Source organism: Capsicum annuum, chromosome 3, assembly GCF_002878395.1.
Source record: "Capsicum annuum cultivar UCD-10X-F1 chromosome 3, UCD10Xv1.1, whole genome shotgun sequence".
Lineage (NCBI taxonomy): Eukaryota > Viridiplantae > Streptophyta > Magnoliopsida > Solanales > Solanaceae > Capsicum > Capsicum annuum.
Window position 1 is genome coordinate 3,407,888 of NC_061113.1, and position 13,550 is coordinate 3,421,437.

Genomic DNA, 13,550 nt, shown 5'->3' on the forward strand with positions numbered 1-13,550 from the left:
ATGTCACATCAGTACAAAGGGTGATAAAAATATTCTAAAATTGAGTTCAGGAGTGTGTCATAGCATCTTTGATCATAGTTTAAGGAAGCACTGAATGTTTATCTCTATCTTTTAAGAAAAATTTAATTAGAGATATACTTTATTAAACTCACGTTATACTAAATTTACTAATATCACCCTATGAAAAAAATAATATTCCCTCCATCTCATTTTATGTAGCGTTATTTGACCGGGCACATAGTTTAAGAAATAAATGATGATTTTGTAAAGTTTATAAAATTGTTTCTCTTAAAGTTTACTTTGTAATTGTCTTTTTTTATAAAGTAGGATACACTAAGGATAAAATGGGGATGATACCATTAAATAATTATCAAATTAAAAAAATATGATATTTTTTTGAGATTGATCAAAAAGAAAATAACGACACATAAAATAAAATAGAGGAAGTAACACTATTAATTGATTTGTAACACTCTTTTTGGTACAATGAAACATATAGTCAATTTTAGTTTAGGAGATGGAGAAATAAAGATGAACCGAAAGCAAAATTTTAATACGACTCCAATTAACATCCTGAACAATGAAAATATGAAACTCATGTATATTATTTCCTTTGTCTTATACTCATTTCATTAGCATTTACTTATCATAAATGTTTGAATTATATTTCTACTTTTACTTGTCATTTTGAACATATCAAGAAAATATAATTTTTTTATTTTATTCTTAATATTAATTATTTTTTCTCCAAATCAATTTTAACACACAATGTAAATATCATTTAATAAGAATATTATTATACAATAATTATATTATTAATTATTTTTCTTAATGAGTGTGTCAAGTCAAATTGTGACAAATAAAAATATACGGAGGGAGTACAATTATGAACTCATTAAATTCAATTATTGAGTTTGCTGCATTTCTAAGCTATTTCTTCCGTTTATCTTTATTTGTCTGTTCAGTATTAATTTAACACAAATAATAAATATAATTTTTACTATATTTCTTTTGAATATAGTAAATTTAGTATTTTAAAAAATGCATTAGGTAATGAATAGTACTTTTCTATTTCTAAATAAGCGCTATTTTTGGCTAATTGCTCCTTTAATAAACTACTCACTTCTAAAAATTAAAAATAACATTACCAACTTATCCCTAATTAAATTTATCTCTTTTCATATTGACATTGATTACTATATTTAAATCCAAGGACATATATGGAAGATTACGATCAAAGTATTTTTGAAATCTTAAACATGCACTTCTATATATTTGAAAACAAAATCAACAACTCGAAAGGAAAGCTTATAAAGAAATGAAGCGATTATTTCAAATTGACATAAAATAATTAGTTATTAATCAATTTTTCAAAATGAAAAACATTATTATACAGAGTAATAATTACCATATTATAAATGCAATCTTTATGGTTGACACGTACACTAAGGTCAAGGTGGTATGGAATATTATTGTACTTATTGAAGAAAATATAATGTGCAGACAACGCAACCATAAGTATCAAGTCATCCAAAATACTAATCAAGGAGGATGAATTAGTGATAATATTTTTTATATTGTCATTTCACTACTTATTTTAAATGTTTTTCTTGAAGCTTTCTTGACTCAAACTTATAATATTAAAGTTGGAGATAGAAAATGGTTACATTCAAGCAATCTTTTTTGTCGGCCTTTTAAATAGAGAACTCTTATTAAAGGTCATTACGAAAATAGAGAACTCTTTTAATAGTCGGAAAATATAATATCGTGTATTTCCTTTATTTCAAAATAATTGATCCTTATTAAATTGACATTTTTCTTAAAAAAAAAATTATTAGAAATTTATTATTAAATTAACCTTATTAATTATGATTTGAAGAATATAATAGTATTCTCCAAAACTAATATGAAACAATTTTTTTTAGAAGAGGAACAATTATTTTGAAGATCTGACATCAACTTTGACCAACTTTTCTCGCCACATGTCACTTCTCAATTTGTTTAAGTGTAAAATTTTATTTTTACGTTATATATTTATGTATAAAAATAAATATCTCTTATGTATAAATTATTATAAATATCTCTGATAAAAAGAATATAAAGCTAAAAATAAATTCATAAAGAGCTAGAGAACCAAATCTTCTGAGAGAATCCTACATTAAAATGAGTAATTTGGTATTAATATTTTTTATATAGTTAAATAATTAAATTAAGTAAAATATATGTTAACTAATCATGAATAAGTAACCTAAATTTTAAATTTAAACACATAATATACATGTATTGACTTAATATATATATCAAATGTATGTAAATTTTAATCCACAAAAATTTGTTAAAAATATTGTGTCGTGCCACCAGTGGCGGAGCCAGAATTTCTATTAAAAGGGTTTACAAAATAACTAAGCACGTTAACAGGACCTTAAAAATAAGCGAGTCAGATAAGATATAAGCGGGTCACATTTGATTTGAGCGAGCCAGACAAAGTTCAACTCTACCTCAACATGAACAACAAAACGAGGAAGTTAAACTTCTTTATTTTGATCATGCGCTCAAACATACAATCTTTAAACTTTTTAAAAATAATTTACATATTTAAAAACTACATAAATAGTACAATAAGTTACCAGAATTGTACTGGGGACAAAACCTAATAGAGCAAGAAAGTAACAGGGGATTTAATACAAAAGCTAATATAAAAGATTGAAGAAAAAACAATGCTATTCAAACTCGAACCCACACGGATTGAGGAATTTTGCACCCCTTCATCACTGAATCAAGCTTTAGCCTTGTGTCAAGGGGGTTCAGTACTTAACATATATACAGTAAATTAAAATTTTGATCCTATATATATAAGAATAATTTTTCAACGAAAGAAGATTCAAAACCCCTAAATTACATATAGATCCGCCCATGCCTGCCACATGTGGTATGCATATAGAATGTAGATCTAAAATTTTAAAAATGGAGTATTTCAACAATTACACCACACCCAACTTATATTATATGATTTTCTATTTTTATTTGTTCACTATTAATTTGATACATTTTTAAAGAAATAATAAATAATATAAATAATTCTATTATATTTAGGGATGTTCATAATTTAATTTGACTCGATTTTAATTAAAATCAAACCAAAATAGCAACTGTGTTCATGGTTCTACAAACTAAACAAATATTGTGTACATTTATTTTTTAGTCACATGAACAAATAAGAATATACGAAGGAAGTAATACTAAATGATTATTATGATAATATGAAAATATGAAAATTTTAAAATGCTTCTATTTCATCTATAGATCTGATCTGATACTAAAAATACTCATAAACTATACGAAATATAGCAAAAATACTCTTCATTAATTTTTTGACTCAAAAATATTCTTTCGTTAAATTTTTTGTTTAAAAATATTCCTCTGTCGAAATGACAGCAAACACATCACGTGAATAAGAAACACCACATAACCGTGAAAAATCACTCAATTAATATCACTAACCATCATCATTGCTTCTTTTTCTTCATCTTCGAGCATCAATTTCTCAAGTTCAATCATATCTAGTTCTGTTGGTGAAGTATAAAGGAGATGTCAAACAACATCCAAGATTTTCGAATTGTGGTCGAAGAATGTGAGTTTTTGTCGAGAAATTGATGCTCGAAGATGAAGAAGAAGAAGGCAACGATTATGGTTAAGGGTATTAAATGGAATGATTTTTTCCATGGGCATTGACGTGAAGAGGTCATGGGGCCTTTTTTGATCACGTGACATACTTGGTGTCATTCTATTAGAGCGAGGAGTATTTTTAAGCTAAAAAACTAACGAAGGATATAATTGTCCTATTTCAAATACTTCAGAATTGTTGGCCCTTTTCCATTGTGGTAATATGAATTTTTTAAAATAGTTTTGTTTCACTAAAAGACCTGATATGATACTACAAAATTTTAAGGAACACTCTCCATCCCATATTAATTATTCACTTTTCTTTCTCTTAAAAATCATAAATAAAACAAATTATTTTACTAATTTAGCTCTTTAGAAATATTTTTGAAAATTTACAAACTTATTTACACTTTCAAAAAGAAATAAATTGTAAGAATAAAATAAAAAATATTTTTTTAATTCTCTCTTAAATTTTATAAATGACAAATAACTTGAAATAAATATTTTTAGTACTAGACAGTTAATATGATACTCAAGACGTGCCAAATATTGCTAGTTTTAGAAAGATGTATCAGATATTACTCATTTTAGTAAATCAAATTGTATTAATAATATGGAGTAGTTACCTTTTCTATATCTGATTAATAAATTATAGTGTCATTATTATTCGAGTGACTCAAAGGTACTTTCGTTTTAGTTCGAAAATTATTGACTTGACATTTTTCTTAAAAAAATATTTAATAGAAATTTATTTTGTTGAAGTAGCTCTATTATTTATGTATTAAAAATATAAATTTAATTATATAAATTTTATATAGTCATTTAATGATAGGGATAATATTGAAAAAATACAATAAACTTCTCTTGATTTTCAAATTCGAACAATTAAAATGAAACAAACATTTTTGGCAAGAGGACCAACTATGTTGTTTGGACTTATAGCATGGTCAAGTTATTAGGGGCCTTGGGCTCTAGGTGACAAAAGGATTTTAAAATGAAGTACGGGTGACACAAGTCTTAATAATTGAGTGGGGGTGACAATTACTTTATTAAGGATTAAGAAAATAAGAAAAGTTTGAAAATAACCCACAAGTTTTTTAATTTATACTTTGATCCAATGTAAAACCTAATATAACTAGAAATGGAGAGAAAAAAAGGCACGTTTCTCTCTCTTCTCATTTATTGGAGTTTTCTCTCTCTTCGTGATTTTTGTTGTTCATTATTGTTGTTGCTTTATTCATCATCTTTTCTTCATTATCATCATCTTGTTCTTCATTATCATCTCTTCTTGTTCATATTCATCATCTTCTTGTTGTTGAACATTATTGTTACCGCTACTATTGCTACTTGATCAAATTTTTTAGGTCAAATTTTATTCGTATATCACTTGGGAATTACTTATAGGTGATTTTAGTAAGTAAAATTATAATTTTTAGTTGAATTTCTCATCTGGGTGTATCTGCTACTGCTGTTTTTTCAACAGTAGATAAAACATGTAACGTGAATCCAACAGATGAGTAATCTATTGCACAGATGAGTAACTTGTTGCAACATATTGACTAATCTGTTGCAACATATTGACTAATCTGTTGCAACATATGAATAATCTGTTGCAACATATATGACTAATTTGTTGCAACAGATTACTCATCTGTTGGATTTGTATTATAGTGTTGTAACATGAATCCAACATATGGGTCATCTGCTGCAGCAGATTAGTCATATGTTGCAACGGATTACTCACTTGTTGCAATAAATGACTCATATATTGAATTCATGTTGCAGGTTCTATCCATTGTAATAGTAGCAAATATACCAAATAAAAAATTCAACAAAAATTATAATTATAGTTACAAAATCACCTATGAAGTAATGTCCAAGTGATGTACGAACAAAATTTAACCTAAAAAAATTCTAAAAATTTCAACAAAGGCACAACGAATAAGTGAAACACATGAAAAATTTCATGAAACGGGTAAAGAAGACAAAAATAGTGTATCATACATCAAATGCAAAAGGATTGAAGGGACAAACGTTTGAGTTCTCCTAAAAACATTTAATTTCCCTAGTATTTTAATTGTTTTCTAATGGATAACTCATCTATTATAATAGCTTTTCTATCTGTTTGATAATTTCCAACAGATGAATTATCTATTGCAACATGTTAGTCATCTGTTGATTCAAATTGAGCAATTATAAGTAATAACTAAATTGATTTAGCTAAAATTAAAGACAAGTCTTTAAGACAATGGGACAAACATTTTAGTTCTCCTAAAAATGTTTGAGTTACCTAGTATTTTAATTATTTTTCAACAGATCACCTATTTATTGCAACAAGTTAGTCATCGGTTGCAATAAATGCTTATAACAAGTTAGTCATTTGTTGATTCAAATTAAGCAATTATTAATAATAATTAAATTGATTTAACTAAAATTGAAGACAAGATCTTAGACAAGGGGGGAAACGTTTGAGTTCTCCTAAAAAATATTGAGCTTTAGTATTATAAATTGCTTTTTAACACATATTTGGTCTATTTAATAATTTTCAACAGATGAGTCATATGTTGCAACAACTTAGTTATCTGTTGCAACGGGTGTCGATATCTGTTTGATAATTTTCAATAGATGAATTAGTTGTTGCAACAAGTGAGTTATTTGTTGCAACAGATGTCTATATCTGTTTGGTCATTTTCAACAGATGTTTTTATTTGTTTGATCATTTCCAACAGATTACGCATCTGTTATAACATGTTAGTCATCTATTGATTCACTTTAAGTCATTATTAGTAATAACTAAATTGATTACTAAAATAAAAGATGAATTAATAAGTTTAATTACAGTTTCAATTAATCTCATGGTAATTATACGATCAACTAAGTATGTTCGTCCTGAGTAGAGTGATCAATTGATCAATTTTATTTGAAATGATTCAAACTAAGTTATCATTAGAAATAACTATATTGATTTAACTAAAACTAAAGATGAATTAGTAAGTTCAATTATGATTTCAATTAATTTCATAGTAATTACATGATCAATTAAGTGTTTCATACTGAGTGGAATGATTAATTGACAAATTTTATGTGAAATAATTCAAATTAAACCATTATTAGAAATAACTACATTGATTTAACTAAAATTAAAGATGAATTAGTACGTTCAATTACGATTTCAATTAATCTCAATAATTAAATGATCAATTAAGTGTTTCATCCTTAGTAGAATAATTAATTGACCAATTTTATTTTAAATGATTCAAATTAAGTCATTATTAGTAATAACTATGTTGATTTAACTAAAATTAAACATAAATTAATGAGTTCACTTACAATTTCAATTGATCTCATACATGACTAACTAAGTGTATTCTTCCCGAGTAGAGTGATCAATCGACCAATTTTATTTGAAATAATTCAAATTAAGATATTATTAGTAATAACTAAATTGACTTAATTAAAATTAAAGATGAACCTACAATTTCAATTAATCTCATAGTAATTAAATTATCAACTAATTGTATTCGTCATGATTAGAGTAATCAATTAACCAATTTTATTTGAAATGAATCAAATTAAGCCATTATTCGTAATAACTAAATTGATATAACTAAAATTAAAGATGAATTGATAAGTTCACTTACAATTTCAATTAATCTCATAGTAATTACATGATCAACTATGTGTATTCGTCTCGAGGAGAGTGATCAATCGACCAATTTTATTTCAAATGATTCAAATTAAGTCATTATTAGTAATAAATAAATTAATTTTGACTAAATTAAAGATGAATTGATAGGTCCACTTACAATTTCAATTAATGTATTCTTCCTTAATAGAATGATCAATTGATAAATTTTATTTAAAATAATTCAAATTAAGCAATTATTAGTAATAACTAAATTGATTTAACTAAAATTAAAGACAAGACCTAAGACAAGGGGACAAACATTTGAGTTCTCTTAAAAACATCTAAGCTTTAGTATTTTAAATTATTTTCCAACATATATCCTATATGTTTGATAATTTTCAACAGATGAGTCATCTGTTGCAATAGATGTCTATATTTGTTTGATAATTTTCAATAGCTGAATCATTTATTGCAACAGGTTAGTCATCTGTTGCAACATATGTCTATATTTGTTTGATCATTTCCAACAAATGTCTTTATCTGTTTGGTCATTTCCAACAGATGTCTTTATCTGTTTAGTCATTTTCAACAGATTACTCACCATTTGCAACATGTTAGTCATCTATTGATTCATATTAAGCCATTATATTAGTAATAACTAAATTTATTTACCTAGAATTAAACATGAATTAATAAGTTCAATTACAGTTTCAATTAATCTCATGGTAATTACACTATCAATTAAGTGTGTCCATCCTGAGTAGAGTGATCAATTGACCAATTTTATTTGAAATTATTAAAACCAAACCATAATTAGAAATAACTATATTGATTTAACAAAAATTAAAGATGAATTAGTGAGTTGACTTACAATTTCAATTAATTTTATAGTAATTACATGATTAACTAAGTGTTTCGTCTTAAGTAGAATGATCAATTGATCAATTTTATATGAAATAATTAAATCAAGCAATTATTAGTAATAATTAAATTAATTTAACTAAAATTAAAGATGAATTGATAATTTTAATTGTGATTTCAATTAATCTCATAGTTAGTAATTACATGATCATCTAAGTGTATTCGTTTTGAGTAAAGTGTTAATTGATCAATTTTATCTGAAATGATTCAAATTAAGATATTATTAGTAATAACTACATTGATATAACTAAAATTAAAGATGAATTGATAAGTTCAATTACGATTTCAATTATTCTCATAGTAATTACACGATTATCTTAGTGTGTTTGTTCTGAGTAGAGTGATCAATTGACGAATTTTATTTGAAATGGTGCAAATTAAGCCATTATTAGTAATAGCCAAATTAATTTAATAATTACAATTTCAATTAATCTCATAGTAATTACATGATCATTTAAGTGTATAACCTATTGCAACAGAATAAAACATATGTTTAAGAGATAAGCATTCAGTACCCTCTTAAACTATGACCAAAGTTGCTACGACATACTCCAACTTCGCAAGTGTCCTATTACCCCATGCAGAGGCGGAGCCAGGATTTCAATTAAGGGGTTCAATATTTCAAGAAAATCTAGCCGAAGGGGGTTCAGCACGTACTATAGATACATAAAAATAATTTTAATCATGTATAAATAGTCTATTTTTCTGTCAAAGAGGGTCGGATGAACCTTCTACCAAAGGGATCGCTCCGCCTCTGACCCCATGAACTCAATTTTAGCGTATTTTTGTCACCCTTTTGTGCTGACGTGACACCTTTATTACATAAAATGGGGCTCAAGGTGTCACGTTAGCTAAAAAGGTTGACAAAAAGTGTCACGTCAGTTAAAAAGAATGACAAATTCATTAAAATTTAGTTTAGAGGATAATAGGACCTCATGAAGTTGGAGTGTGCCGTAGCAAATTTTATCATAGTTTAGGAAGTTATTAGATGCTTTACTCTATGTTTGAACATCACACAAAAATATACTTATATTTGATGCAGCACGAACAACAAAGAGAACATGGAGCTTCATTTATCGAGTGCTACCTGAAAGAATATGGAGCGTCAGAACAAGAGGCGTGTGATGAGGCATTGAGGCAAATCGCGAATGCATGGAAAGACATAAACGTGGAGTATTTACGTGCTACTAAAGTACCAACGTTTGTCCTGAAACCTGTCTTAAATCTTTCACGCCTTGTATATATTCTCCAAAAAGATGATTTTAATGATTCACAAAGCTTCCTTAAAGATGTAATCACCATGCTGTTTGTGGACTCTTTCTATAGTACATCATAAATGTACATTTGAAGCAAATTTTTATGTTGCTGCTTTAATTCTATTAATGTTTGCAGGAGTCTTGTCACTGTGTGTTGTCTTTTCACTCATATTTCCTTTACTCTATATTTGGATAGTTGTTATGTATTCTTTAGTAAAGTGTCGTATTGTATTGTATTGTATCTTGTTGTATTGTTTTAACTATCAATATAGTGTTTGAATTGATCGTGTTATTTTTCGTCGTTATATAATGTTGCATCTAGATTTGCCCCAGGAGCAGACCTGTGGAATTTTGTGGTGCTTTAGCACACGTTAAATTCGATGCAGATTAAATATAATTATATACGAAATATATAAAAGTTGATATAAGACTTAAAAAAGCGCCTTGCAAACCAAGAAGACAGGTGATTTGGTTTTCAGGTGGACAACTAAATTTAAAAAAAAAAAACTTTTTAGAAGAGGATCAACTATTTTACTAGGAAAAACGTAAATAACGTTCCTTAGATTGAAAATTGTAAGTTATAGCAGTACTTTCGACTTTGCAAGTTATAGCAAAAAATCATTTGTAAAAGGAAAAAAAATGTTTTTTAATGATTAAAAATAAGAAAAAAATAATTTTAATATATGGAAAATATATTACATACCCATAAAAAGGGAATTACAGTTATGACATATATCAATCATCCCTTAATCTTCTCTCAAACGGTTTTGTTCCAAATATATTGATTAACATAAAATTGGTTCTATAGCTATATTAAGTCATGTCTGACTAGTTAGTTAAGTTACCTAATCTACTGCCAAACAGTCAATTTAACAGTGTATATATTCTAATTGAATGAAGTAATAAACAAATTCATTTTCTCTAATCTCTTCTCTAATCCCTCGTCTTCTTCTTCTCTACATCTTTTCTCTGTTTTCTTTATTAATGTTCATGAAGTACACATACATAGAATTCATAGATTATAACAATTAGATAACAAAATTTTGGTATATCAACTTTTGTAATTATGAATACTGAATGTGAGCATTTAGAAGATTCGATTTTCAATTAGGAGTGCATAATTTTATAATACACATACTGCAAATCATTAGCTAGCCATTGAATTTGATTAACTGATTTGAGGGCTCTAGGATTGAAAAAAAAAATAAAAAAAATTACTTAGAGATGCAAAATTAGGACCTTAATTATTCGATTTAAAGAAATAATAAAACTTTCAAAAAACTTACAATAATGTTTTAACAAAACATATATAAATACAGTATGCACACCACTCACAAACACAAAATATAAAATTACCTTGTCGCATATATATAGTAAAAATATAAGAATGATAATTACAGCACATATAATTATGTTGTTACATGCATTTTGCAGAACATTTTCTCACCTACACTCCTCAACTCACTGTATGTTATGTACACATACACTCATATATGTCTCGTTTTTCTGTGGGATAGGCTTCGTGTTAGTTTGGTGTATCGTATTTGTTTCTCTGTGCATACCAAAAGTAATAGCATTAGTCAAGTAGTTTCTTAGCCTACGATTTTTGTTACCTTCCGTAGTTATATGTGTTTCGGTAATTGTGCATAATTATAGATCATATGTTTTTTGGCTATTGTTATTGTTGCTTTATATGTCCTGAGTCGGGAATCTATCAAAAACAACCTCTCTACTTCGTCTGAGGTAGTGGTATGGATTGCGTATAGTTTACCCTCCCCAGATCTCACTTTGTGGGAATACACTGGGTATAATATTGTTGTTATTGTTGCTTGCTTTTTTGAATGTCATGTAACCTATTATTTGCCATATATGTCTTCTTTACTTTTGTAGTATTTTTTTTTTTTCAAATTGTTTGATATGCATTATTTGAGTAGAGTTCTTTCGGAAACAACCTATCTATATCCACGAGTTAGGTAAAGATTTGCGTAAACTATACCCTTCCTAAAGTTCAGAGGCGAAGCAAGGATTTAAACTCAGGAGGTTCAAACTCCGCTCCTGCTAGACTCTACCTATAAAATTATGGTGAATATGTTATTGGTGTTGTATTGCATTTGCTGCTATTTTATGAATATGTACAACAATACTAACGATTAATTTTTTGGGCAGGAAATTAGTAGCCAAGAAAAAGATGAAGTTGAAGAGTTGAAAGAAAAAGTGAGGCAAATGTTAGTGGAAACTCCTGATAATAGTATACAAAAACTTGTCTTGATTGATGCAATCCAACGATTGGGAGTGGGATATCATTTCGAAAATGAAATCAAAACATCTATTCAGAATATTTTTGATGAGTCCGAACAAAATAAAAATGAAAATGATGACGACGATCTTTACGTTGTTGCTCTTCGTTTTAGACTAGTCAGACAGCAAAGGCATTACATGTCTTCTGGTATCGCTTCTCTTCTCTATTTGTCCTATGCAATATTAATGTTATTCTGCTCGACGAGATAAATTTAGAATTTAATCTTTATGAATTCAAAAGTTTCACTAAACGGAAAATATAATATGTATAGTACTTAGTTGAGACTTAGTCCCATATCCCTACCCCTTGTTTCAAAATGTTTGACATGTTCTTTTAAGCTGAGAGCCTTTCATAAACAGTCTCTCTATCTATACGAGGTAGAGGTAAGGTCTGAATACGCTCTACCCTTCCTACATCCGGCGTGTGGAATTACACTGGATATATTATTGTTGTTGTTAGATGAGGCTTGGTTAAAACTTAAAACTAAAAAAGAGCATATTCAAGTTAAATTAGCTTAGCGGTAATTCAATTACAAATGAAAGAGTAAATCACGTTGAATTCGAAATTACGCACAATAAAATTTAATTTGTGATACTCTTAAGAGAAATCAATTGGAAAAATAATTATCCAGACGAGTATTAATTGCTTGTAATTATGTCATCTTATCTTCATTCCCACTTATAGTTAGATGTGTAATTATGAACAGTAAAATTTAATTTGTGAATACTCTTAATTAGAAATCAATTGGAAAAATAATTATCCAGACGAGTATTAATTTCTTATACGTATGTCATCTTTTGTAGAGATATAACTATTGTTAGAGCCAAAACTTCAAGATGAATTCTATTGCATCTCTTCAAAACCTATCATATCAAATTCAATCATCAAGAATTAAAGGAAAAATGCATCATTTTCACTCCAAATTATAGTTAAAAAGTCGAATCTATACCTAAATTCTATAAGTAACCTATTACACACCTTAACTATAAAAAAGTGATACTTTTTACTCCAAATGCAACTTTAACAATTGCCATTACAATGGTTGTGGTTACTTGTTTGATTGTTATGGAGGAATTTGTAGCCAAAGAGACTTTCCAATGGATCTTAAATGACTCTTTGGTCCTTCCGGCTTCATCACTAATCAACAGATTAAAGGACGATATTATTGGACATAAAGTAAGTACATATATTTAGAATATTTTTATCACTCTTTTTTAACTGATGTGATACTTTTATTATATAAAAATGAGGCTCACGTCAAATGTGTCACGTCAGCTAAAAAGGTATCACGTCAGTTAAAAAAAGGTGATAAAAATATTCTAAAATTGAGTTCAAAGGTAATAGAACTCTGATAAAGTTGGAGTATATCGAAGTATCTTTGATCATAGTTCGAACGAATACGGAATGTTTGTCTCTATCTTTTAGATAATTTTAATTGGAGATATACTTTATTAAAATCACCTTATACTAAATTTAACTAATATCACCTTTATGTGATTATCTAATACTATTATCACCCTCTGTGGCTATCTAGTACCAAGTTATTATGAAAAGAATAATAACTCTTTTTGATTTGTAAAAATAGACAACTAGTACAATGAAACATATAGTCAATTTTAGTATAATTGGAGAAATAAAGATGAAAGGAAATCAAAATTTAATACAACTCCAATTAACTTTGTGTACAATGAAAATATGGAACTCATGGATATTATTTCTTTTGTCTTATACTCTCTCCTTTCATTTTTACTTGTGGTTGTCATAAATTTCTTAATTTTATTTC

The 13,550-nt window shown here is 27.4% G+C and overlaps 1 pseudogene; it reads left to right on the forward strand.

Annotated features, from left to right (window-relative positions):
- The window catches only part of LOC107865632, a 20,850-nt pseudogene extending 11,302 nt beyond the window's left edge, over window positions 1–9,548 (forward strand).
- The last annotated feature ends 4,002 nt before the right edge of the window (window positions 9,549–13,550 follow it).